The sequence below is a fragment of the Nycticebus coucang genome, chromosome 16 (genome assembly GCF_027406575.1).
Source record: "Nycticebus coucang isolate mNycCou1 chromosome 16, mNycCou1.pri, whole genome shotgun sequence".
NCBI lineage: Eukaryota > Metazoa > Chordata > Mammalia > Primates > Lorisidae > Nycticebus > Nycticebus coucang.
The window spans coordinates 11,425,899-11,451,540 of NC_069795.1; the positions used below are offsets into that span (position 1 = coordinate 11,425,899).

The 25,642-nt window shown below is 43.3% G+C and overlaps 1 long non-coding RNA gene across 1 annotated transcript in view; it reads right to left on the minus strand.

Annotated features, from left to right (window-relative positions):
• Nucleotides 1-391: 391 nt before the first annotated feature.
• Nucleotides 392-25,642, minus strand: part of LOC128568034 (uncharacterized) — a 131,124-nt gene continuing 105,873 nt past the window's right edge. Inside the window, exon 3 of the long non-coding RNA XR_008374973.1 lies at nucleotides 392-693. This is a non-coding gene — a long non-coding RNA (uncharacterized LOC128568034). The remainder of the gene's footprint in view (nucleotides 694-25,642) is intronic.

Sequence of the window (25,642 nt, forward strand, 5' to 3'; positions counted from 1 at the left end):
GGTGTGCTGTGCTGGGCATTCCCACACAGGCATTAGACGTGGAAGGGGGCGGGAGAAGCCAAAGAACCATTTTGTTTTTAAAGATCCATGCTCTGAACAGTTTGAGAATCATGGAGGGAATCAGTCAGTTAATCCCCAATTCCAGGTCCTCTTTCAGGAGTCAAAGCATGGCTCACCAAGATTGCATCTGGTAAACAACCACCTCTTTATTCTTGAGCTTAACCTCAGAAGACTTCTGGAATCTAGTGTGATCAGAGTTGGAAGTGACACCGGCAAATTGTCATTAGGTGAAAAAAAAAAAAAAGCAAAAATAACACAACAGCTTCCTCCACCCCATCCCTAAACCAGACCTAGGAGATTTCCCCTCTCCCCACTCCTTTTACTTTGTGTGTTTTATCAGCTACTTCAATGGGTGCCACATGAGCTACTTGTGTTTTTCTACTTAAAGGAGCAAGAAAATTCCATTAAGTGAAGAATAATATGGCTGAGTGCCCCCCACCTCGCACCCCCGCATGGGGTCAGCACGCTCACTTGTCCTCGGTGTGACTCCCACAGGAATCTGAGGTCTAGACTTGCTGGCTCCTGTTCCCTGGGTTGTCCAGATCCTCGGGGTTGTGACTCCCACTGCATGCTAATGGGCAGCACAGGGACAGGAAGAGAAGAGGACAGAGCCGTCTGTCAGATGAACCATCCCTTTTTCAAGAAAAGAAAACAAAGGGGGAATAAAAATCCAGGCATAAATCTGTACTAGTGCTTATGCCACGGACTCCGGAAGTCCAGTCAGGTCTGGAATCACTAGAAGGATCCACAGGTTGACTCCCCCCAGCTCCTTACGTTTTGGGATGAATGGCCTGAGCCTTCCTGTTACTTTAACGAGGGTGTAAAATGGTACAACCACTTAGGAAAACCGAAAGTTTCTTACAAAGTTAATGGCAGCCCCTACTCCAGCAATTCCATTCCTAGGCATGTTTACCCAAGAGAAATGGAAACATATCTGCACAAGAACTTCCTGGGGACTTGTAATAACCTGGACCAGTAAATACCCTGCACTGTCACAAATTACCACCGATTTAGTCGTTTAAAACAGTACAGTTCCAGGGGCCAGACGTCTGAATTTAGTTTCATGGGGCTGACACCAAGGTGCTGGCTGGGTAGTCCCCTCTGAGGCCTGAGGGAAAATCCTGTCCTTCCTGTGTCCAGCGGCCCCCAGAGCTCAGCAGCAGGACTGTGACTCCTGCTTCTGTGGTCATGTTCTCTACTGTTTTCTGTCATCAAATCTCCTTCCTTTACTTGTGAGTATATTCAGGGCCCACCTGGATGGTCCAAGTTAATGTTCCCAGTTCCAGATCCTTTCATCACCCCTGCAAAGTCCCTTTGTGACAAATACATCATTTAAAGTTTCCAGGGAGCAGGACGTCTTTGGAGCCATTGTTCAGTCTACCCACCACAGGCATATACTTCCCAGGAATAAAAAGGGAAGAACTACTGATATAAACACCAACGGGACAAATCTGAAAAACAATATTGAGCCAAAGAAGCTAGACCAATAAAAAAGGACATCTGGATGGTCCAATTATTATTAAGTTCTAGAACAGCTGAAACAAATTGGTGTTGATAGCAATCAGAACAGTGGTTGTCTGGGGGCAGGTGATTTACTGGAAAGGGACACAAAGAACTTTCTGGGGTGATGGAAATGTTCTCTCTTGGTTATCTTGATGGTAGGGTTGATTACATGGTGTATACATTCACCAAAACTTGGGGACATTTCAGAGCTGTGCATTTCATCATATGTACTGGGAGAAGGAGGTAACGACAAATGGAAAGAGAGAAGGAACGGGAGAAGGAGGAGGAGGAGGAGGGGAAGAGAAAAAGGTCAGGGAAAGCAAAGCAAAGCCCGATCTATTTGGGGAAAGAGCTCAAAGACAGAAGAGGGAAGCCTGGAATCCAACCTGCTTGAGGTCAGTTACTCCAGGCCTTTCTGGCATTGAAGCATGTACAGCCATTATTAGCCCACCTTAGATGAACTGACCAGACACCCCGTGGGAAACCAGAGATACAGGTGTATTGAACACTTCCCTCCTCCCACTACAAGTGAGAAAATAATCATATTTTTATATGTCAATTGTTTCTATTTTTCCCACTCCCTTCTAGAATTTGTCCTGTATGTTTTTCAGATTATTGTTATCATGGTAGATGGTTCATTTATCCTCTGCCTTTTCCATTTAACATCATATGGAAATATTTTCCCATCTTGCCAGAGAGCCTTCATAAACATCCCTTTTGAGCTCTGGGTAATATTTCACAGAGTTGATTGGCTTACTGTAATTTACTTGGGCTTTTTTCTCTTATTGGACATTTAGACTATTTATTCTTATTTTCCCCATGGAAAAATAATAGAGCACTGACTGTCTTCATACATATACAACCTTTGGTTCTTTTCTTCAATTATTTAGAAAGTGAATATTGAAATAATAAATCAATAAAGGGGAGAGAAAAAGCACAGAAACCCCTATTATAGAATTTAGAGCCTGAGGCACCTCCAGAATCATCTGCTTTAAAGCCTAATTTTACTAAAGAGGAAACTGAGGCCAGGGCAGGTTTGAAGGGACAATGCCAAGGCTACAGTGCAGCAAAGTTGCAGATCTGAAACTCAAACTCAGGATTCTGACTATTGTAGCATCCTTTAATTCAAACAAAAGAATCACAAGCCAGACTCTCCACCTCATCTACACAACGATCACCAAGAAGAACGCGTGTCTCCTGTCTGGCCTGGTCGTAAAATTGTGTCTCCTGGGTCAATTGTAAGAGAAATCACACAGACTGAAAGGAACAGTTGCTCAGCCCTGTAGTGTTAGCGTGAGATTCGAGTTTAAGCTGCCCTTAAAAACCTCACCTGAAAAACGGAGAGAAAATTCTTTGCATTGGTGTGTTTGGGAGATGTTCTGAGTAACTGTGAGTTAAAATGAAAGATTGTTGGTGCTCAGCTGGTGTGTTAATACGTGTCTATTTGCTAATAGCAGGAAACCCTGTCATAGATCATCCACAGTAGAAACTAATCCAGAATCACTGGCAATGTGTTTTACGTAATTTTCTGGCAATAGATTCACCTTTTAAATTATGTTCACCATAAAATTTGGGTTTTCAGGATAGTCATCAATTGGAATGCAGGGAGTGGCTTGATCTATGTGGTATACTGGAAGGTAGAGGGGACCATCATTCCCTTTGCGCCTGTTTCATGCCGGGCAACAAACCAGACACTTTCCACATACTCTCGTGTGGATTGTTGTCCTCAATAAGTAGGAATCTAAGGCTCAGGTAGGTTCAGTAACTTCCCCCAAAATCACCCAATCAGCATATTTAATCAGAAGTCCATTCCAACCTGATCTAAACTCCACTCATTTTCAATTATAGGGGGAAGACCACAGCAAACTTTATTCAGAAATATTTGTTTATGTCCCATCTATATATGAAATCTTGTTTGTTAGGTAATAAGGCCATAAAAATAAATAAGAGAAGCATGCCCCTTCACTAGTGCACAGCCTAGCACATGAAGAAAGATGCAATCACATGTATCAAATCCTACATAAATATTGACAAATAAGGGAATGAAGCATTGGAGAAAGGTGTGCAAAGCAGGTCACATCTGTACAGTTAATGACAGACTGTTTCAAATGCCAATTAACACAGTTACATTCTTAACTGTCCCTTAGATGATGTAAATTTCATGCAAATATTCAATCCTACCCTAACTCTGAGATACTGCAATCCCAGTGGGGCTGCAAAAAAGATCAAACAAGGTGAGTTTCCCGAAGCCCATGTAATACACTAGACCCTGTTCTGCCTCTTTACTGTGATAAGTTATTTAAGCAATGCAATTAAAACTCACGGTTTCTGAATGAGGATATTTGTGGTTGTAAGTAAAAGAAATCAATTTGCTAATTCAAAAAAGTCTGGCAATAGAAAAAGTATATTATCTGTCATTAAAAAATATATCTAGAGAGGGCGGCGCCTGTGGCTCAGTGAGTAGGGCGCCGGCCCCATATGCCGAGGGTGGCGGGTTCAAACCCGGCCCCGGCCAAACTGCAACAACAACAAAAAAAAAAATAGCCGGGCGTTGTGGCGGGCGCCTGTAGTCCCAGCTACTCGGGAGGCTGAGGCAAGAGAATCGCGTAAGCCCAAGAGTTAGAGGTTGCTGTGAGCCGTGTGATGCCACGGCACTCTACCAAGGGCGGTACAGTGAGACTCTGTCTCTAAAAAAAAAAAATATATATATATATATATCTAGAGAAAGAAAACCTCTCGAATGAAGAAATTGGCAGCTTATTGATGTCATCGAGGACCCCGATTCTTGCATCTTCCCCTTCTTCCATCCTGAGCATGTCAGATGAGTTGCCCCATGGTTGCCCCGTGGCTGCCATAACTGTGGGGGCAAAGACTTGCTGTGCACTGAGCATTTCCATTCTTATACCTGGACAGCAAGAAAGCCATATTTCCCAGCTTCGCTTGCTGTTAGCTGAGGCTCTCTGACTGGGTCTGGCCCATGGGACATGAACCAAATGTATGAGTCTCACCTCGTGTGCAATGGCCCATCCTCTCACTGTTCCTTTTGCAAGTAACACAGCTGACAGCACCACAAGGTGAAAGGGACTTGGAGCCCTGAGTCTGCACTGTAGGTCCCTGAAATATTGGGCATGTTTGTTATAGCACTTGGCACTAAATAATACAGACTTGGCAACAGCGAGCAGAAGGAAAGAGGGGCCAGGTTCCCCAAGTGGTGGGTTCCTGACACTGAGGCTCAGTCAGCAAGGAAGAGGGGTTGGTGGGAGAGGCAGTCACTAAGTTTGCTGGCTCCCACTTCCACCTGTCTACAGCAGCCTCTGTCTCCCTTGTTAGCCCTCCTGTTCTGCTCCGTGGCTTTCAGCAACTTGCCCCCATTCCTCAAACCTCAGAGTAGCCTTGCGCTCTGCCTCCCAGAGACCTGTCCCACACGAACTCAGTTGGCTTCCTGCAGCCAAAGCTCCAGACCCACCTGTGTCACCTGTGGGGCCCAGCACTCCACTGTACATCCCATATTTCCCCCTTTTAGCTACCTTGCCCACTGACAAATTCTTCCCTTTCTTGTACCGTCATGTACTACAAAATGACATTTTGGTCAACAACAGGCCGCACAGACAATGGTGGTCCCATAAGAGTATAATGGAGCTGAAATACTGTTTCACTGAGTGACCCAGTAGCCACTGTAACATCCTAGCACGAGTGTAGTACATTTTTATTAATCTACTGTAGCCTAAATGTTCAGTGTTTATCGTCTATGGTAGTATACGGTGATGTCCTCGGCCTTCACCGTCACTCACTACTCACTCACTAACTCACCCAGAGCAACTTCCAGTCCTATAAGCTCACTTCATGGTAAGTGCCCTCCAAGGTGTGCCATGTTTTCTTTTACATAGTATTTGTACTGTATCTTTTCAAAGTTTATATGTATCTGGATGCACAAATACTTCCCACTGTGCTACTGTTGCCCACAGCATTTAGTTCAGTACCATATTGTACAGGTGTGTAGCCCATATGGCCTGGGTATGTAGGAGGCTGTGCTGGCCAGGTTTGTGTAAGTGCATGCTTTATGTTCACATCACAACAAAATCACCTGAAAACTCATTTCTCATGGAGTGACACATAGCTGCACTTTCAGAAAATGTTTTCCTCTCCAGTGGTGCTTTCCCATCAGCACTTAAATCTGACAAAATCACGTCCTTCTACGAAAAATAAAATCTCATCAGGTAAATGCAAATCAAAACCAAAAGGAGAGAGCACCTCCCACTGCCAGGATGGTTGTCATCAAAAAGACAAAAGAAGACAAGTGCTCTTGAGGATATGGAAAAAAGGGAACTCTTGTGCACTGTTGGTGGGAATGAATGTAAATTGGTACAGCCAATATAGAGAACAGAATGGAGGTTCCTCAGAAAACTAAAAATAGAGCTGCCATATGATCCAACAATCCCACTTCTAGGTTTATAGAAAAAGGAAATAAAATTAATATCTCAAAGACATATCGGTACTCCCATGTATTATTATGGTAGCCAAGATATGGAATCAACTTAAGCGTCCATTGACAAATGAATAGACAAATGTGATTTTATATATATATATACCTATACATATATGTGTGTGTGTGTATATATATAGAGAGAGAGAGAGAGAGAAAGTGATTAAAATATTATTCAGCCTTAAAAAGAGAAGGAAATCCTAACATTTTGAACAACATAGATGAGCCTGGAGGACATTAGGCTAAATGAAATAAGCCTGGCACTGAAGGACAAATACTACACGATCTCAATTATATATATATATATATATATATATATATTTTTTTTTTTTTTTTTTAAACTTATAAAAGCAGGGAATAGAATGGTAGTTGCCGGAGGTTGGGGCTGGTGAGAAAAACAGGGAAATATCGGTCAAAAGGACAGTGATCCAGAATCACTCTGCTCTAGGGAGAGAATGCACAGCTGGTGTCTGTAGTTAATAACACTGTATCGAATATTCTAAAGTTGCTGAGAGAGATGATCTTAAGGGTTCTCACCACACACACATATACACACACAATTGTAACCGTGTGAGGTGATGGATATGTTAATTAGCCATTTAGACTAGATAGATCAATAGAAAAGACCTCATTGGCACCTTCCATCTCCTGCAGGCCTCTCTCTTTCCCCACATAGCCAGGCTTTGGGGAAAAGTTGCTTAGACACATCTCCGCACCCCTCCTCCTCTCTGGCTGCCTTTGCTGCTCAACCGAAGCTGCTTTCACCAGTTTCTTATGATATCCCGGTTGCTGTATGGGTGGACACTTTCTCTTTCTGTATTAGTTTTCTGGGACTGCTATAACAAATCCAGTGGCTTAAAACAACAGAATCTTGTTCTCTCCCAGTGTAAAGGGCCAGAAGTCTGAAATGAAGCCCTTCGTCTGATAGCCCCAGGGATGGAGGCTTCCTTTCCTCCCCCTGGTTCCTGGGGACTGCCGTCCCTCCACCCCACCCCCCCATTCCTGGGGACTAACCCTCCCCTGTCCCTGTTTCCTGGGGATTGCCCACCCATCCCTGGTTCCTGGGGACTGGGTTCCCCCATCCCTACTTCCTGGAGACTGCTCCCCCACCCCCTCCCTGGTTCCTGGGGATTGCCCCTGTCCCTGGTTCCTGAGGACTGCCTCAATCCCTGGGCTGTAGCTGCATCACTGCGCTGTCAACAGGTGGCCTTCTCCACTGCGTCTCTGTGTCCAAATTTCCCTCTTCTTAGGACGCTCATTAGTGGATGAGGGCCCATCCTAATCCTAGCATTACCTCATCTTCCTTGATTACATCTGCAAAGACCCTGTATCCATATAAGGTCACAGTCACAGGCACCAGAGGTTAGAACCTCAACATATCATTATGGAGGACACATTTCAAACCCACAGTACTTTCATATCTACTTTGACCTGGCAAGTCTTTCTATCCCTGAAACACCATCTATTCCTGGTCTTCCTTGGAAAGCTCTGAAATCTCTCACTTTTCTTCTTGGTCCTCTCTCCCTCTGTTCATCCTCCACTGTGAGTGTCTCTCGGGGCATTTCCCAGGCCCCTTCCTTTCCTCTCTTACCTGGAAAATCCCAACCACCTGTGGCTTTGGTTATCATTTCTACACTGGCCCACACAAGCAAGTGTTCGTAAAATGTATCCAGTTAAAAGGTCCACACTAGGCCAGGAGTGGTGGCTCACGCCTGTAATTCTAGCACTCTGGGAGGCCGAGGCAGGAGGATCGTGTGAGCTTTGGAGTTTGAGACCAGCCTGAGCAAGAGTAAGACTCCATCTCTACTAAAAATAGAAAAATTAGCTGGGCGTTGTGGTGAGCACCTGTAGTCCCAGCTACTAGGGAGGCTGACGCAGGAGGATCGCTTAAAGCCAGGAGTTTGAGATTGTTGTGAGCTAGGCTGACACCATAGCACTCTACCCTGGGCAACAGAGTGAGACTCAGTCTCAAAAAAAAAAAGTCCACACTGAAAATTCACCATCTTCATCCCAAGCCTGTTTCTTCTGCTGTCTCCTCCATCTCTGTGAATGGCACCATGACCCATGAAGCCTCTTAAATCTGCCTCCTCCCCCTCCCAGAGCCTTCCTTCCTCTTCGTCCCTCCCTGCCAATCAGCCATCAAGGCCTGTCATTCCAGTATCTCTCCCCATCGCCATCGTCCCAGTGCAGGCCTTGGCCATCTTGCTCCCAGACCACAGAAGAACAGCCTCCCTGTCTCCAGCTGTGCAGAAACTCAGATCTCATCATCACTTCCACATCCACTACTTTGGTTGTCCTCGTAACCCCAAAATGAAGTCCAAACTTCCGAGCCTGGCTTACAGGGCCCCTCACAAGCTGTTCCTACCTCTCCGCCCAGTCTCACTTCTCCATCTCCTGCCCTTGTGGGTTACTCCTCCTCTAGCCAGACCAGACCACCTGCACTTCACACCCTGATCTTTGCTTATGGTTTTCCTCTCCTGGAATATTCTTTTCTGCCCTCTCGGCCGCCCAAATCACACTTACATTTTATATTCATGTATTCAACAAATACATCTGGAGTGTCTGCTATGTGTCAGGAGCTATTTTAGGCCCTGAGGACACAGTAGGAAGCAAAACAGAGAAAAACCACTCGGGTGGCTGCAGCGGAAGGACCCCTGGATCCCTGGAGCCCACGAGCTCAAGGCTGCAGTGAGCTATGATTGCACGATTGCACTCCAGCCTGGGAGACAGAGCAAGACTTTGCCTCTAAAAAATTTAAATTTAAATTAAAAAAACACCTAACCATATGAGCTTATGTCTTAGTGGAGGGACACAGACACAAAACATTAGCAATGAACACACAGAGTGTGTCAGATGGTGATCAGTGCATCAAAGAAAAATGAAGCAGGACAGACAAGTGTAAGAGGGACTCTTATAACAAATGCAAACATTGTAACCTAATTCTTTGTACCCTCAAATTAACCTGAAACAATAATAATTAAAAAAAAAGAAAAAGAAAAAGAAAAATGAAGCAGGAGGGTGGCAGTTAAACTTTTTAGTCGGATGAACCCAAGTCCTCACTGAGAACGTACAGTTGGCTTCGCCATCACTTCCTCCTAGAAGCCTTCTGTAAATTTTCCAAGTCTAGGTTAAGTGCCATTTCTATGAATTTCCATGAGCCTATATTTACCCATCATGACACTTACTGTGCTTTAGAGTATCTTTCTGTTTACTTGTGAGTATCAAGTGTAGACTTTGTGAGGACAGAGACCGAATCTGTTTCTTATTTTATATTGCCAGATCCTTGTAGATGTTCAATATATGTTTGTTGAACAAATACATGAATTGACAACTTACATTATTTACAAGTTATATAAAAAATTTATATAGAATGTATGGTAACGTCTTATATTACAAATTACTTTCTCACACACTGTCCCCTTTTAAAAGACATGGAGAGGGGCCAGGAATGGTGGCTCATGCCTGTAATCCTAGCACTCTGGGAGGCTGAGGTGTGTGGATTGCCTAAGCTCACGGGTTCAAGACCAGCCTGAGCCAGAGCGAGACCTCATCTCTAAAAATAGCCAGGTATTGTGGTGGGCGTCTGTAGTCCCAAGCTACTTGGGAGGTTCAGGCAAGAAAATCACTTAAGCCCAATAGTCTGAAGTTGCTGTGAGCTGTGACACCACGGCACTCTTCCAAGGGCGACAAAGTGAGACTCTGTCTCAAAAAATAAATAAATAAATAAATAAATAAATAAATAAATAAATAAATAAATAAAAGACACCAAGAAAGGTTGTTTCTTGCCCAGGTGTCACAAGAGGAGGAAAAGTCAGCTTGAACCCCAGCTCTCATGCCTCCAGACCCAGTGTGCTTTCCAGAAAACCCCTCTGCCTTCCGGCAAGTTCTGCAAAAACACTAACCCACATGTGTCAACCATCCTCAGCTGATGTGTATTCAACTTTTACTGCTCTCCTCTGAGTCCCATATTCTCATCTCCCCAGAAAGCTTGCATCAAATGCCAAAACCACCAGGTGAATCCAAAGCTAAAACATCCTGTGGGTCCTTGAGATAGCCATTGCCCAGCTTGCCTGTGTCCTCACAGCGGTTTTCAGACCATTCCCTGCCCTTCTCCGAGTGCACACTCAGCAGACCCACTCAGACAGCTCCGGAGTGGGACCGATTGCATTGCTCTCCTCTTTGACACTTCTGAGCCAACATTGCCTTTTTGATATGTTAATTTTAAAATGTGGGCTTTGTAAAAGCTGCAGGCAGGACCCCAGATAGGAGTCAGTTTGCAACAATTAATATCCTCAATTCATTGCCAGCCTTCCTAACTGATTAAATCTCACTCCATTTAAACAAGAGGGGCCCAAAGGCAGTGGGTGGGTGGGGTGGGGGGTGGAGGGTGGCAAGGGGTCATGTTCCTCAGGGTTTGGAGAGGGGTCCGTGAAGTTGGTACTTTTCCACTTGCTGCTCCCAAGTCCTTGCCCTCTTTGGCTCTTTGTCACTTGGCCCCATAAAAAACGCCCACTGGAGGGAACATGAGCGCGAGCTCCTGCCACCCACTGTCCAGATGGCATGGGGGAAGGGGGTTAGAAGTTCACATACCTTCCCCTTTGTTTTCTTGTGTTTTCTTCTACACAAGCACCTCCAAACAGGCCAAATGGTTGTCTCTGCCGCATGGATTTTATAATGATGATTTCCTTCCATCCTTCCATTCCTGGGAGGGGGCGTGGGAAGAGCAGGGCACAGTTAACTATTTTGATGAAGAACAGTTTACGGAGACAACAAAAGTTAAGCCTCCTGGAAGCTTTGAAATGAGCTGCTTTGTAATTGAAGAGCTTACTTCTGCCCCAAAATATTGCTTTGCAGTTGAATAGATACAGGAAAGGGTAAACAAAAAAAAACCCTGTTTTCTCTGGAGGCTGAAAAATTCTCCTGTAAGTGTCAACATTTAGGAAGAAAGAGATAAGCCCCTAATTCTAATACCTAGGGATAACTGACTGGATTGTCCGTTCTTGCCTCTGTTTCTGCTCCTGTCTGAGGCTTGTACAGCCCACATTCTGCGCCCCTTAGCTTTCTAGAAGGAAGGAACACCCTTCCATTCTTCACCACTCCTCCAATTCAGATCATTCAAACAGCTGGACTCTTCTGGGGAAAAATGATTTTAATCATGACAAAAACATATTACTTAGAACGGACAGAAAGGAAAAATATTTTCTGTGATAGTTTTCCCTTTTGGTTTCTGAAAAGTGAGGAAAATTTTTAATTTAAAAGACCCATAAAATCGTCTTAGGACACTCTCAACACAAGTGCGAGAAGACAACCATTAAAATAAATTACAAAATGGGAAATGGCACCATTGCAATTCTCTCTCTCTCTTTTTTTTAGAAGTGTCTTTTTCCAGAAACTTTTTTGACATCTAATAAAAGCAAAATGTTTTAGGTTGTCAGTAGCTTTTCAGAAAGGTATCCCTTTGCCTCAGTGGTTACTAACAAAAACAAATGAATAAAACCAATGTGAGTAAAAGCAGAACTGGATCAAACGGAATTTCTTTTCTTCTCAGCTACAGGTTAATCTAAAGAGTTACGTTGAACCATCACTCCCAACAATTAGGGGCCAAAGAACATGGAAGTGTAAGTTTCATGGCCAACTGGCAGACCTGGAGTGTGATTAGGAGAACACTTTAGAATTAGACAGCACTGAGTTCAAATTTGGACTGGGTGATTTCCTGGCTCTGTTCTCTTGAGCAAGTTACACTGCTTCCCTAAACCTGAGTTTTCTCATCCATGAAATGGGAATAATGATACTGCCTCACCCATCACAAGGTTGTCCGTAGGAGGAAAAGACTTTAAAAATCCTTAGAGATACAAAATACTTAGTGTGATGCCTGGGACCTTTGACGCAACTACTGAAAAGAAATTACCATTATTCCCACATGGAATACTGTGAAAAACTAGTAACTGATTTATGACATGTACATTTTTTTCTTTTCTTTTTCTTTTTTTGTAGAGGCAGAGTCTCACTTTATCGCCCTCGGTAGAGTGCCATGGTGTCACACAGCTCACAGCAACCTCCAACTCCTGGGCTTAGGCGATTCTCCTGCCTCAGCCTCCAGAGAGGCTGGGACTGCAGGCGTCCGCCACAACGCCCAGCTATTTTTTTGTGGCAGTTTGGCCGGAGCTGGGCTTGAACCCACCACCCTCGGTATATGGGGCCGGTGCCCTACCCACTGAGCCACAGGCACCGCCCACATTTTTTTCTTCATGTGTCCAAGGAATTAAATCTGAAGTATATACAGTAGGACCTCTGGAAGTTGACCACCCAAGGGACTGTAACAAACTGGTCAACATACAGAGGTGATCAACATAGGGAATTAGGCATTCTGTACTGACAAGTACACATGGCACATGTCCAGTCTATGAAGTTAGGTGAACTTAAGAAATTCGTCAATGTAGGGAGGTGGTCAACGATTGAGGTTCTACTACAGTTTGAGATCTTTGTTCATGGAGGCAGGTTGATGGTGGACTCAAAACCATATTGAACAATAATTGAAAAGTCAGTTTGCAAAATTTTTCTGGTATTAGGTCACATGGGACAGTTCTCAGGGACCTAGGAGAGGGACTGAATCACATCCTCCCAAATTTTATATATTGAAGTCCTACCTCCCAATGTGATTTTATTTGGAGATAAGACATTTAGGAGGTAATTAAGGTTACATGACATCATAAGGGTGGAGTCCTGATCCAATAGAATTGTCTTATAAGAAGCAGAAAATCACTCTCCCCTCCTCCCATCTCCCACCCCACATGCATACATGCTAAGAAAATGCCACCTGAGGACAAAGCAAGAAGGTGGCCATCTTCAAGCAGGAAGGGAGCCCTTACTTGGAACCAACTCAGCGGGCACCTTCATCTTCCAATCTCCAGAACTGTAAGAAATTAACGTCTATTGTTTAAACCCCCTCGTCTACGGTGTTTTGTTATGGAAGCCCAAGATGATTAATACAGAGGGTATTAATTGATAAAGAGAAGTTGGGGAGTGCGGAGACAGTTCTTGGTACTTGTCAGTGATACTTACTTGTCACTAATTTTTTCCCACAACCAGAAAATTAAAAACAGGTCTTATTGAGCAGAGAATGCCTCCTTTCTTGACTCGCCTATTCTTGAGAGATGGCCAAATGTGATAAAATTGATAATGGTTGTACTTGATTTTGAAAGAGAAATATATCAAGTATTAAGTATTAAGTTAAATAAGTTTCTCATGAAGAAAAAAATTCACCTCCCAATGGAGAGCCATGATTTGTACAGTAGTCAGTTGGAAAAGGCTCTCACAATCACAACCCCTAGCAGATTTGAGTAAAAAAGCTACTTCCATGATTTTGTAAGAAACAGCCTTGAAATGGGAAGGCTTAGTTCTTTCATGAAATATATTTCTGCAAATGGTTCACGAGTCTGAAGACAGATGTTATCACCAGTTCTTGAAATTATGGTTTCCCCAGGGAAATGGGCAGTGCCCCAAGAGAGATAAAATGTAGACAGAAGATAAAAAAATTCTGAATTGTTCTAGTAATTTCTGCAGAAACAGCTCCCTCTCCCTGCCTTCTCTGCTCTGAGCAAGCTGCCACACAGCCCTGGGGACCTTGGGAGGGTGGCCTCCACGGGCCAGGAGCCAAGGCACTGGCTGGGGTTCACGAGATCTGGGTTCAAATTTATTTGTTGGACAGCTATTCCCTGAAGACCCACTTATGCATTACGGTAAAGTTGCAAGAAGTCTAGAGCCAGATTGTGTCATTGAGTCCTGCTGTGCCCTTTACCAATGCCAGATGGCCCTTAACACCTCCAGTGATAAAGGCGGCAGGGGAGCGGAGGAGGGGGAGAGAGAGAGGAAGGGCCCAGTTTGGGCCACTGGGGCTTTTCTGTGTGCTCACAGAAACACAGCTGATTGGGGAGGTGTCCCCTCCTTGTCTTGACCTGGAGGGCCTGGCCTGCGCCTGTGCCCTCATGAGCCCTGTGTCTCCACCTTGTCCCCTGGGGCAGGATGTGCTGCAGCAGCCCGTTGACCACATCCAGCAGCTCGTCCTTCTCCAGGAAATGCTCTAGGAGTCCACCTAGCGCTCCCGGCATCCCTCCACCTCGTCATTTAGGAAGCCAATCCTGAGAATGTTCTGTACCCCAGAAACCCCACCAGCCATGGTGAAGTTCGACTTGCATGAATTTCTGTATCTCATCAGCAAAACTGAGATGACAGAGCCTGCCTCACGTGATTATAGGAGGATTCAGTGAAATAAAATACATAAAGTGTGTGATATAAAATGGTTGCATGGGGATGGTTTTTCTTATTAATTATGGTTGATTTTCTTTTTTTTCTAACTTCCCTCTTCTGCCCACATTCCTTCATTATACAACACGAAGAGTTCCTGTCAGCCCTTGGCCAAGACACACCCTAGTAATGCAACTGGTGGGAAGTTGTGTCCTCGCCACGTGGACTTTCTCTCCTCCATTATCTGGGCTCAGGGTCTTGTGCACACAACACAGTGGAAGTCAGAGTTGTGGTCCAAATCAGAGTTTGGCAACCTTTTCTGTAGAGAACCAGATAATAAATATTTTTGGCTTTGTGGGTTATACAGTCTCTGTCACAACCATGCAGCTCCGCTGGCGTGAACGCAGTTTAGGCAATCTGTGGAGGAGTGAGTATGAGTGTGTTCCAATATAACTTTATTTACAAAACAAGCAATGGGCCAGATTTGGCCTGTGGGCTGTACCTTGCTGGCCCTGACCTAGATTCATCCATTCGACACATGTGCTATGTGCTTCACAGAACGGGTGCCATTCTGGGTGTCCTCACCGCAGTGGAGGTCACGCACATTGTGTTATAAATACATTTGCCATTGTCTAATTTGTACCAAAGAGACAGTAAAGGAAGTTTTTCAAAAACAGCATAATCATTGGGGTGATGTGCAGCTAAATGCTGCAGAAACCAAAGACTGAGAATTGCCTGTTAGATATGGCAACAAGGGTGTCACGGGTGACCTTGACAGGGCAGCTTCAAGATGACGGCGGGAACAGAAGCCTGACTCAAGTGAGTTCAAGAGTGTGAGGAGGCAAGGAAGAGGAAACAGCGAGGCAGACCCAGAGCGTGGCTGTGAAGGGAAGCAGGACAGAGAGGAGTTAGGTTGGAGAGGCATTCAGGTTCAAGGCAGGGGGGCTGCCGTGATGTTGTTGTGACATGAAGAGATCAGAGCTCATCTGCAAAGAGAAGACAGGGACAACTGGATGTTGTGCTATAGGGGAGAGAGGGGTGGGGTCCCAGAGTCTGGATGAGGCACTCTCCTCTGCCAGGAGCAGGTCCAGCTCATCCCTGGGAGCAGGAAGGACCGCAGAGCCAGGGGGCACAGATTCAGTTCAGGGAGAATGAATCAATTATCTTCCAGTTGCTTCTATTTTCTCACTAAAATCAGAAGCATTGTCATCAGGTGGGAATAAGAAAGGGAAGAATTTCCAAGGGGAGAGGAGAATATTTAAGACAGCCATTTCAGAGGGTAAGAAATTTACCAGGAGACCATTGTTCAGCTTCTGACCACCCACAGAACGGCCCCTCAGGGGCGATGTCTCCTGCTGCTGCCATCTGCTGAGTCTGAAGCAATGGTCTTAGAGACTTGACTTATGGCCTGTGGACTCTCTGTGGAACTGTCTAGTTCCCCTTAGCCAGTCAGGGGCTACATGATGAGTGGGGTAGTATTTCTAGAAGGATCTATAGACACCACCCCCTAGAAGGGGGCTGAGGGAGGTAATATCAGTCTGAATTCAGGCCTGGAAAGATCCACTTGGCATCAGATGACCTTGATTTTTCACATGGCAATGAATTCCAGAAGTTGTATAATATTCAGAGAGTCTGAGACATAATGCTCCCAGATCCTGCTCTACTTTAAAAGTTCTTGTACATGAACACTCACCCTGTATCTGTATTGAAAGCAATATCAATGTCGAACTCCCATCTATTCACTTTTTGGTGTGTCAGACACTATGCTGGTCGATCTTCAAATACATTATATCACGTTATCCTTGAAACAATCCAGTGGTCTGTTGTTAATTCTGTTTTGCAACAAAGCATCTAAAGTTGAGAAATGTGACACGATACATTCAAGGTCACACAGCAGAACATATCACTGGCTATGTCACACCTCAGAGTCCATATTCTCAACCATTAGAGTATACTGACTATACCTCTGATTTGGTTAGAGGTTAGTCTTGACCGCAAGTAACAGAAACTCCAAAAATATTGACTTAAACAAATTAGGGGCTTTGCAGTGGTAAGCCGTTCAGGACTGGTGTGGAAGCTGCACAATACCATCTAGAACTAATTATCTTCTAGCTACCTGCTTCCCTATACTCAGTTTGTGCCTCTATGCTCACAGCCACCTCATGACTACAAAATGGCAACCCTATCTCCAGCATTGCATCAGCATTCCAGGCAGAAGAAAGGCAAGGATACATGATAAAAGATGCATGCATGGCAGTTTATTCTCTCCACCCTAACTTTCTTTTTTTCTGTCCTTTTTTAAAAAGAATTTTCCTGGAATCCCCACCCCGAAACATCTGCTTATGTCTCATTGGTCAGAACAGCCATAGAACCCCCACTAGCTACAAGGGGGCTGAGAAATGAAGAATCTTAGCCAAGTTTATTGCCATCCTAAAGCAAACTGATGTTCTGCTTCATCTCCCATTGTTTTCCTAGCAACCCCTCTGTTAACATCACTGAAGCATTATGTGTTCTTTTTTTAAAATTTTGGATTAATAAAAGGGTACATATGATCAGGTTACATTGTTTACATTTGAGGTGTAGCTGAGTCCTTCACCCAGGAGGTGTGCCACATACCCCTACATTGTACCTGTTAGGTGGGAAAACTTACTGAAGTGCCTCGCTCTTCCCCTTTCCTTTAATTTGTTTTTTTTTTAATCTCTGTGAGCCTATAGTTGCAAATCTACTAGTTTCAACTTAGTATTGAATACATGGGATGCTTGCTTCTCCATTTTTGAGTTACTTTACTAAGGAAAATGTTCTCCAAATCCATTCAGGCAAATACAAAAGATACAAAGTCTCCGTCTTTTTACGGCTGTTCCATGGTATACATAACCACAGCTTATTAACCCATTCCTAGGTCGATGTACATTTGGGTGGTTTCCACACCTTTGCAATTGTGAATTAAGCTATTATAAACATTCCAGTCCAAATATCCTTATGATAAAATGATTTCTTTTCTTCTGGGTAGATACCAATGAGAATAGTCCCAAAGCTACAAATGCTGCTGTGGGTGCAAAGGGAGGGGAACTCTTAGGCACTATTGCTGGGATGGCAAACACAGCCTTTTTGAAAGGAAATATGAAGAATCCTCAAAGAGCTAAAAATAGGCCTTCCATTTGATCCTGAGTTATGCAAACAATATCTGATATTCAATAACTGTTACTTATTTAGTGTATTTAGTATTTATTAGATGAATTTTATTGATTTGTTTTTAAATTATACTTAGGACAAAGTCTGTTGCATATACTGACAATGATGTTACATTAATTATCAATAAATGTAAAATATTTTATATTGGTACTGGAATACAGACAGGGATTATTTCAGAATCTTTAAAGAGATTCAGTCCCTCTTAGGATCTGTCATGTGTAGACTGGTTGTTTTACTGATTTTAAAAAAAAAAAAGAATTTTTTTAAATGGAAAAATAACAATTAGATCATCTAAAAAAAAGATTAGAAGAGCCACATGGTTAACGTTGCTGCAGTGTATCCATGAGTGTGAAGTGTGGTTGTGACACAGAGAAGCTTCTACTCATCATCTTAAGGCAAATACAAACTTCTTCAGAACAACCAATTCACTCCACAAGGAGCAGTATCCCCAGGCCTTCATCCAACAGGATAGCCCAACTATTGAAAATTTTCTTCCAGTATCTCAAGACATTCCACAAGGATCTGGGCTTTTACAAAGGGGGCCAGGTACAATTCCATCCAGAATTTGTTGCACTGGGCGGCACCTGTGGCTCAAAGGAGTAGGGCGCCTGCCCCAAATACCGGAGGTGGCAGGTTCAAACCCAACCCTGGCTAAAAACTGCAGAATTTGTTGTACTCCTACACTTAGTAGTAAGAAAAACACTCTTTCCTGTGGAGAAGAGATAAAAGAACTGTTTCTAATGAGGCAAGATGCTCCGAAATCATTAAGCACATGTGTTCGGGTGTCTAACCCCAGTGCGTTGGTAGTGAGGCTCAATGATCAGAAGAGACCATGCGGGTGTCAAGGGCAACCAGACCTGAGCCTTTATCTGGGTATGGGGTTCTAGGCTGTTTTTCATTAAGATATTAATTCAAATGCCCAGCAGTGATTGTTCATCAAGGGGCCTTCTGACCTTACCTTGTTCCATTTTATTTTTAGTTCCATTTTTTTAATAGATTTTCTTTTTAGAGCAATTCTGGGCTTACAGAAAAATGAATCAGAAAGTACAGAGGGTGCCTATTTACCCCTCAGGCCCCCACCCCTGTCAGCTTCCCCTATCATTAACATGTTTCATTAGTATGGAACAACTGTTACTATTGATGAGCCAATAATGACATTATCATTAACTCAAGTTCATAGTTGCATTAAGGTTCATTCTTTGTGTTGTACATTCTGTGGGTTTTGACAAATGTGTAATGACACGTATCCACCATGACAGTATCATAGAGAGCAGCTTCACTGCCTCTAAAAATCCTCTCTGCTCCACTTACTCATCCCTCTCTCCCCCTTCGCTGTCTCCACAGCTTGCCTCTTCCGGAATGTCATATAGTTGGGATTTACAGGCTGCTTCTTTCACTTAGCAATATGCACTTATGGTTTATCCATGTCTTCTCGTGGCTGGACAGTTCGATTCTTTTTAGCACTGTCTGGATGTAACACAGTCTTTCCATTCACCCACTGGAGGAGATCCTGGTTGCTCCCAAGTTTGGTCAACTATGAATAAAGCTACTATAAACATGGACATAAGTTTTCAACTCCTTTGGGTAAACAGCAAAGAACATGGCTTCTAGATAAGATGGTAAGAGTGTGTTTACTTTTGTAAGAAACTGCCAAACTGCCTCCCAAAGTGACTATACTATTTTGCATTCCTACCAGCAACAAACAAGTGTTCCAGTGGCTCCACATCATCATAAGCATTTAGTGTTGAGAGTATTATGGATTTTAGCCACTTCAATACTTTTTTAAATTAAAAAATTCATTCAACAAACTTTACTAAACATCTACTTGATGTCACATAGAAGAGAAAGTCATTCTCTAACTTCAGAATGTCTTAGGTTTCCAATGGAAAGTTGCAGGAAACTCGGCATCTTTTGAATCAGTGGTTTCTAAACTTTATCTGGCTCATTAGAACATAGATTGAGGTGGGCAAGGAAGAGGGGTGATGCTCAGCTCCCAGAATTTCTAATTCAGTAGGTCTGGGATGGAACAAAAGGATATGTGTTTCTTACAAGTTCCCAAGTGACACTACCACTGCTGGTCCCCCAGACTGTACCTTGACAATGACTGGTCTAGATTCTTCTCAGGTAAAAGGAAAATGCCAAATGGGGCAGCCATGCACTCCCTCAGATATCAGGAAAACATCAGTGGAAGGGCCAAGGCCTCTGTCTTAGCGTTGGTCTCAAGGCTGCTGAGTATCGAGCCCAACCTGTTAGGAAAGTTCATGACATCTGCGCTTTGCCTGACCCCCTTAAGAAGGTCTCAGCCCTCTCTAAAGCAGTCTAAACCCCGTTTTCTTTCCAGAACAGAAAATGTTGTATTAAGCATGTTGTCACTGTGGGGGAGCAGCTCTGTGGTTGAGAATCCCAGCATAAGGACCCCTTCTACAATGTCAAGCAGATGTTGATGTCAGAGCCTGGCCTGATGTATTTGGATGAGCACAAATCGTGATGGTTGTTTTATAGGTTTTTTTGTTTGTTTTTGTAGCAGGTGCTATGACTCCTGCTGCTAGAGTTTGTGCTGAGCCACCAAATACTAAATGACTCCGGTTCCTGATAGTTTATAGTTTACTTCCCAAGAGAAATGTCATCTGCAGGCAGACCTGCCTTTAACGCCAGGAGTCAGCCCATTCCACAGCCCATTCCTCAACTCCAGCCTCTTCTCCAGCACCATCCTAGGAGTCAGCTGATACTCCAAAGGCAATTTTGTCCCAAGACATTAACTGTCCTTGGGCCTGACTGTGTCCAAGGCTGTGCTGGGAACTCTTTAATCTCCCCAAGGGCCTCTGCAGGTGGTTCCTAATAGCATCAACACCTCTGATTAAAGATGAGGAAACTGAGGTTCAGTGCAGTTGAGAGAGACTCTTGTGCCAGGTCACACAGCCAATAACTGGCAGAACTAGAATTCAGACTCAGAGCTGCCTGAATACAGACTCTGGAAGGGAAGATTTGAACAGAGCTACCAAGATACGGACCTTGAGATTAGTAGATAAGAATCAAGAAGGAAGATGTCTATGATATATATCCCTAGCTGACGTTTCTTTTCACCTTCAAACTACCATGGAGCTCTATCCATACCTTATCAATGGCACTCTTCTTGGACCAGGAGTTTTACACTCCATTTCTTCTGTCTGCTCCAAAGTTCCACGTAGAATTAGGGCTGAGAAAATATTCATGTTTAGGAAATGAATAGGTAGATTAAAAGTGACCCGATTTAACACATTTAGCACCCAAGTCTTGGTTTCTAAAATTATTCTTCAGTAATAGTTTATCCAGGACTCCTGGGGTGGGGGGAATGGCTGGTTCTAAAACCAGGGCAGGAAATACACAAGATGAGCCTGGGGCAGTGTGTAATGAAGTGATAACCAAATAAACAAAAACCCACAGCAACAGTGATATATCAAAGGGACAAAGGAGCCAACGGAAAGAGCTCCCACTCACTAATGCTGGAACAACTTGAGCCAAAAAATAAACACAGTATTGAATTATAACTCAAATTATAAAATGAATATTCATGAATCCATACTCATATAAATAAAGGGCTGGATAAATAAATAAATGGGGGAGAACAGACAGATCTTCAGTGCAGAGAAATTTCAAACAACTTATGTAGATGTCCTATCCTCAAGAAGGTGGGGCACACTGTAAATGACGTCCTCCCGAGGGTGCAGGAGGGAAGGGCTGGGGGAAGAACAGCTCTGTGGCAGAGAAATCTGACCTGGTGGTCAAGCTCAACATCAACTGTGGTACATCATGTGCATAGTATGTGTCCTTGATAAAATTTAGAAAAAATGACACTTTATATCTTTGGACTTCCCCCTCACTCCATAACTTCAGTCTTATCATGAGAAAAAAATCAGACAAATGACAATTCTATATTCTACAAAATAGCTTCTCAGAACTGTCAAGGTCATCAAAAAACAAGAGAGTCTGAGAAACTGTCGTAGTCAGGAGGAGCCTAATGAGATGCGATGAGTGAACGTGATCTGCTAGTCTGAAGGGGATCCTGGAACAAGAAAAAGAAATACACACAAGGACATCAGGAAAACCCGAAGAAAATGTGACTAAACTATGGACTTTAGTTCAAAATAATGTATCGGTATTGGTTCCTTAATTGTGACGAAGGTACCGTACTAAAATAAGACGTGAGTAAGAGAATAAAGTGGGTGAGGGATATGGGAAGTCTCTGTTCTATCCTTGCAATTTTTAGATCTGTAAATCTAAAACCACTTTAAAATTTTAAAATTTATTTTTTTAAAAAAAGGCCAAATGAAGCCTCTTAGTGGTTTGATTACTCTCTATTTCGGGGGGAGGAAGGCTGTATAGAAAATAGAAAACAAAGCTATTTACAGTTCTCAACATGAGTTACAGTCCCATAACGAATGCATTTTATAGATTACTGTTCTAATAATAACTACTATATTTTCTTGTTTATATTAGCTTAGTATATCAGCTAAATAGTGTAAGTTAGTATGACTCCCCAAGGGCATAGATTTTCCTTTGGAAAGAACCAGTATGGCTGAATAGTCTCCATCTCAGTGCCACAAGACCATCGTAGAGGAGAATTTCTGAAAGATGTGGTCCCTTTTTCAGTGGCTCTCAAAGGGTTTCTAGTTGCAATTCCAGCCCTCAGCAGAACCCAGGCAGATTGTGTTTTGCAAGCTCCAAGGTAAATTAGGCTAAGTGGAGACTGGCAGGTGACTGGAGAGTGGAAAGAAAGGAGAAGTGTGGGTATCTCTCCCCTTCTCTCTCTGCCCACCTCCCACCAGATATGCCCCCACAGGTGCTGAGTGATCCCGCTCCCGGCTGCAGTAGCATCTCTCCCCCTTTCCGACCCCAAGCCTCGAGACATACACACTGGCTTCTTGCTGTTGTTGACTTCCAGGTTCCTTCACTCCCTTTGTTTGACTTCTCAGAGCTTTCATCCTCTGCTTAAACAATTCCCTGTATTCAATATGCTCTGCTTAAAATACTTTCCTGGCTAACCTCCGCTATGTCTTAAGACCTGATTTTTTTCACTCACATCCAAACAAAGAAAAGAAAATACAGACATGCGTCCACACTTACACACACACAGATGCACATTTTGAAAACATTTTGTATATGTCTTCCTAATTTTATACCATAACAGTCAGTGTTTCTTAGAAGCATGGAAGCTGAACAAGGTGGATCCCTAACACTATAATTGAGCAAGAAAGTTGTAAGAGGTTAGAGAGAATGATCTAGAAGCTGGACTTTGTATGACCTCCTGGCCCAACAACCTCAGCAAAATCATTAAATGTGTCACCTCTAAAACTAACAAAATTTTTGGCTACACACTTTCGAGACTCCCCATGGTCACAAAATGAAGAAAGCAACATTCTTCTTTCTTCAGGATAGAGTCTCAGGAGGTCCTCCTGGTATTTCTAGCTTTACAAGGCAAACTAAAAAGAGAGCTTCTCTAATGGAGAAAAGATTACATTGTTCATAAGAAGAAAGGTACTGTGACTTTGGTTTAATACTGGCATTTTCATTTGGTATTACTGACTTTGTGTGGTCCCTAGACCAAGTCGCTGGGGGATTTTAGAAGCCTGTTTCATAATATTTAAGGACTATTTGGTTAAAGATTCATTTGTTACTTGAGTGGTGAGTCATTTGTTTCACGTCGTCCAATGCAATAGGTTCTGCCTAAGTTAACCAGATACCCATGAAGTTTAAAACTAAAAAGTTCACTTTATCCTAAAATAAGCAATTTAGATTCACCTACATACATCAGAAAGGGTTCAATGCTCTATTCAGCTCTTGCTAGTTAGATCTAACATCAATGTACTTTAAGCAACAAACATTGTAGATTTCTGTATAGTGTAAATTCTAAAAAGCACGTTGTTTGAAGACTAGGAAACTCAGACTGTCTTGGGTGATAATGTGTACACGAATGAGTGTGGAAATACACACGTCTGTATGTATTCTGCAGTGTAAGATGGAGAACAGTAAGCTTCTCCAACTTGCTTTCTTATCACTGCAAAACTGGTGTCAGGGAAATAAGACGTTTGACAAAATGGTTTTATTGTTTTCCTTTTGCTTTTATAAACATGTTGCAATCATTTAATTGAAGGACAAATTCTTCCCCCAGAAGACACAAAGAAATAAGTTTTTAGAAATGTTGTTCTTGGGCAGATAAGGACCCACAACTACAAAAGGACAAGATACACATTATCCATCAGCAGAGGCAAAGGCTACAAGTAGTCTCTGTCTTTTGTGGCTTAAACTTTTCCTACAACAGACACAGTTAAATGAGTTTATATGGACATTAGCAAAAGAATCCAATCTTATTCTCCTTTATGGTTTGCTGTGATGGCTTAAAAACATATGAAGGCTTTTTAACAACCAAGGGCTCATAAACTTTAGGGCATGTCAGGATTTCCTGGGAGCTTTGTTCTCACTCCTACAAATTTGGTAGATGGTGAGGAGCCCAGAAATCTGCCATGGAAATAAGTATCCTGATTCTGACATTTGGGATGGGGGTGGTCTCTAGACCATGTGTGGATAAATGCTGAATGGCCCGGCCCCAGAATATAATATATTTTTACCTTAAAGCAAATTTCATTTTTAATTGGACAGGCGCCACCAGTTACACAATAGTTGGATTAACTGCTTGAAAGCAGGTACCCTAGGGCAGGGACAAAATGTTTCTCACTTGGTCCCTGTACAGAAGCCCTTGGACAACTTTGCAGTGTACAACTCATGTGGGGACACCTAAAGCACCTCATGCACTTTCTTTCCCTGTGATCTTTTCCAAGGCAGGAAAGGTCATTTGAAGAGCAAATCACTGCTCTGCCTCAGCAAGGTCCCCGGGGATCCTGCAAATGGTTTTTTGTTTTGTTTTTTTTTTAATCTGGCACTATGTTCAGGGCTCAGAGGTACCTTTTTACTTGGTGCCCTGGACAAAATTTGACAGTCTGGGCCAAATTTGGAATGGGTTTCTGAAAGCCAATATTGGAGCACTTGTGATTGAGATCTGCCAAATAATGTGTCAGGAATGTCCAGTTCCTTCCCCATGCCGAGTGGCTGTGCTTAATGAGAAAACACAGCTCCAAAAACTGAGACGTTCTGTGCATTATCCATATTCATTAAAACTGGAACAAAACACCAGGAAATACGGATGCCTCCTGTCATCAACGTTTCACCTTTTGCCTGTGATTATTTAGCATAAATGTTCCAGAAGCCATTCTACAAGGACCTGTCACATGGCGGTGTCAGCAACCCACTGTCTCCTTTCTTTTTGTCCAGCCCGATGGGAGGCAGCAAGAGGGGAGGTGGTGTGGGGGTGGCAAATTAGGCAAAACCTTTAAAAACAAGAGTCTGGCTCAGACTTGCGCTGCACAGATTACCAAGCGGATAGGCATCTTATTTTGCTAAATGAAAGGGCTAGTTTATATCTTCCCTGGATCATTTTCTAACCTAACTGCAGTGGAAACATTCTCACGAAGAAAGACTTTCTTGTTTGTTTGCCCTTTATATTGCTACTGGTCATCCCACTTGTAGAATTCAAGCAGTGATCTGTTGCTTCTGCTTGGGATCAGGCCAATCAGCAAACTCCTCTCTATGAGTTGACCAATGCTAGCGTTTCTTCAGAGGGCAATCAGCTCAGAAGCCCTCAGTAGCATCGTGCTGAAAGGTGGACCATACTCCGAACCCATCTTTGGTGGATGGAAATGGCTCATCTCAAAGGCTCCCCTAGGCAGGCCACCACATCTGACAAAAAAATTTATGCATTCTAGATGTTGGGCTTTTGGTATGTTGGTTTGTTTTAGGTTTTTTGAGAAAGAGTCTCACTTTGACTCTGTTGCTCCAGGCTAGAGTGCCAGGACATCAGCCTAGCTCACAGCAACTTCAAACTCCTGGGTTCAAGAGATTCTCCTGTCTTGGCTTCCCAAGTAGCTGGGACTACAGGCACCTGCCACAAGGCCCGGATAGTTTTTCTATTCTTAGTAGATATAGGGTCTCACTCTGGCTCGAGCTGGTCTTGAACTCCTAAGCTCAGTTGATCCACCGACCCCATTACAGATGCATGTGGCTAGTGGCTACTGTAATAGCACATCCTTATAGCTTTTTTCAGATTTTCACATCCCACTGGTAACAAGC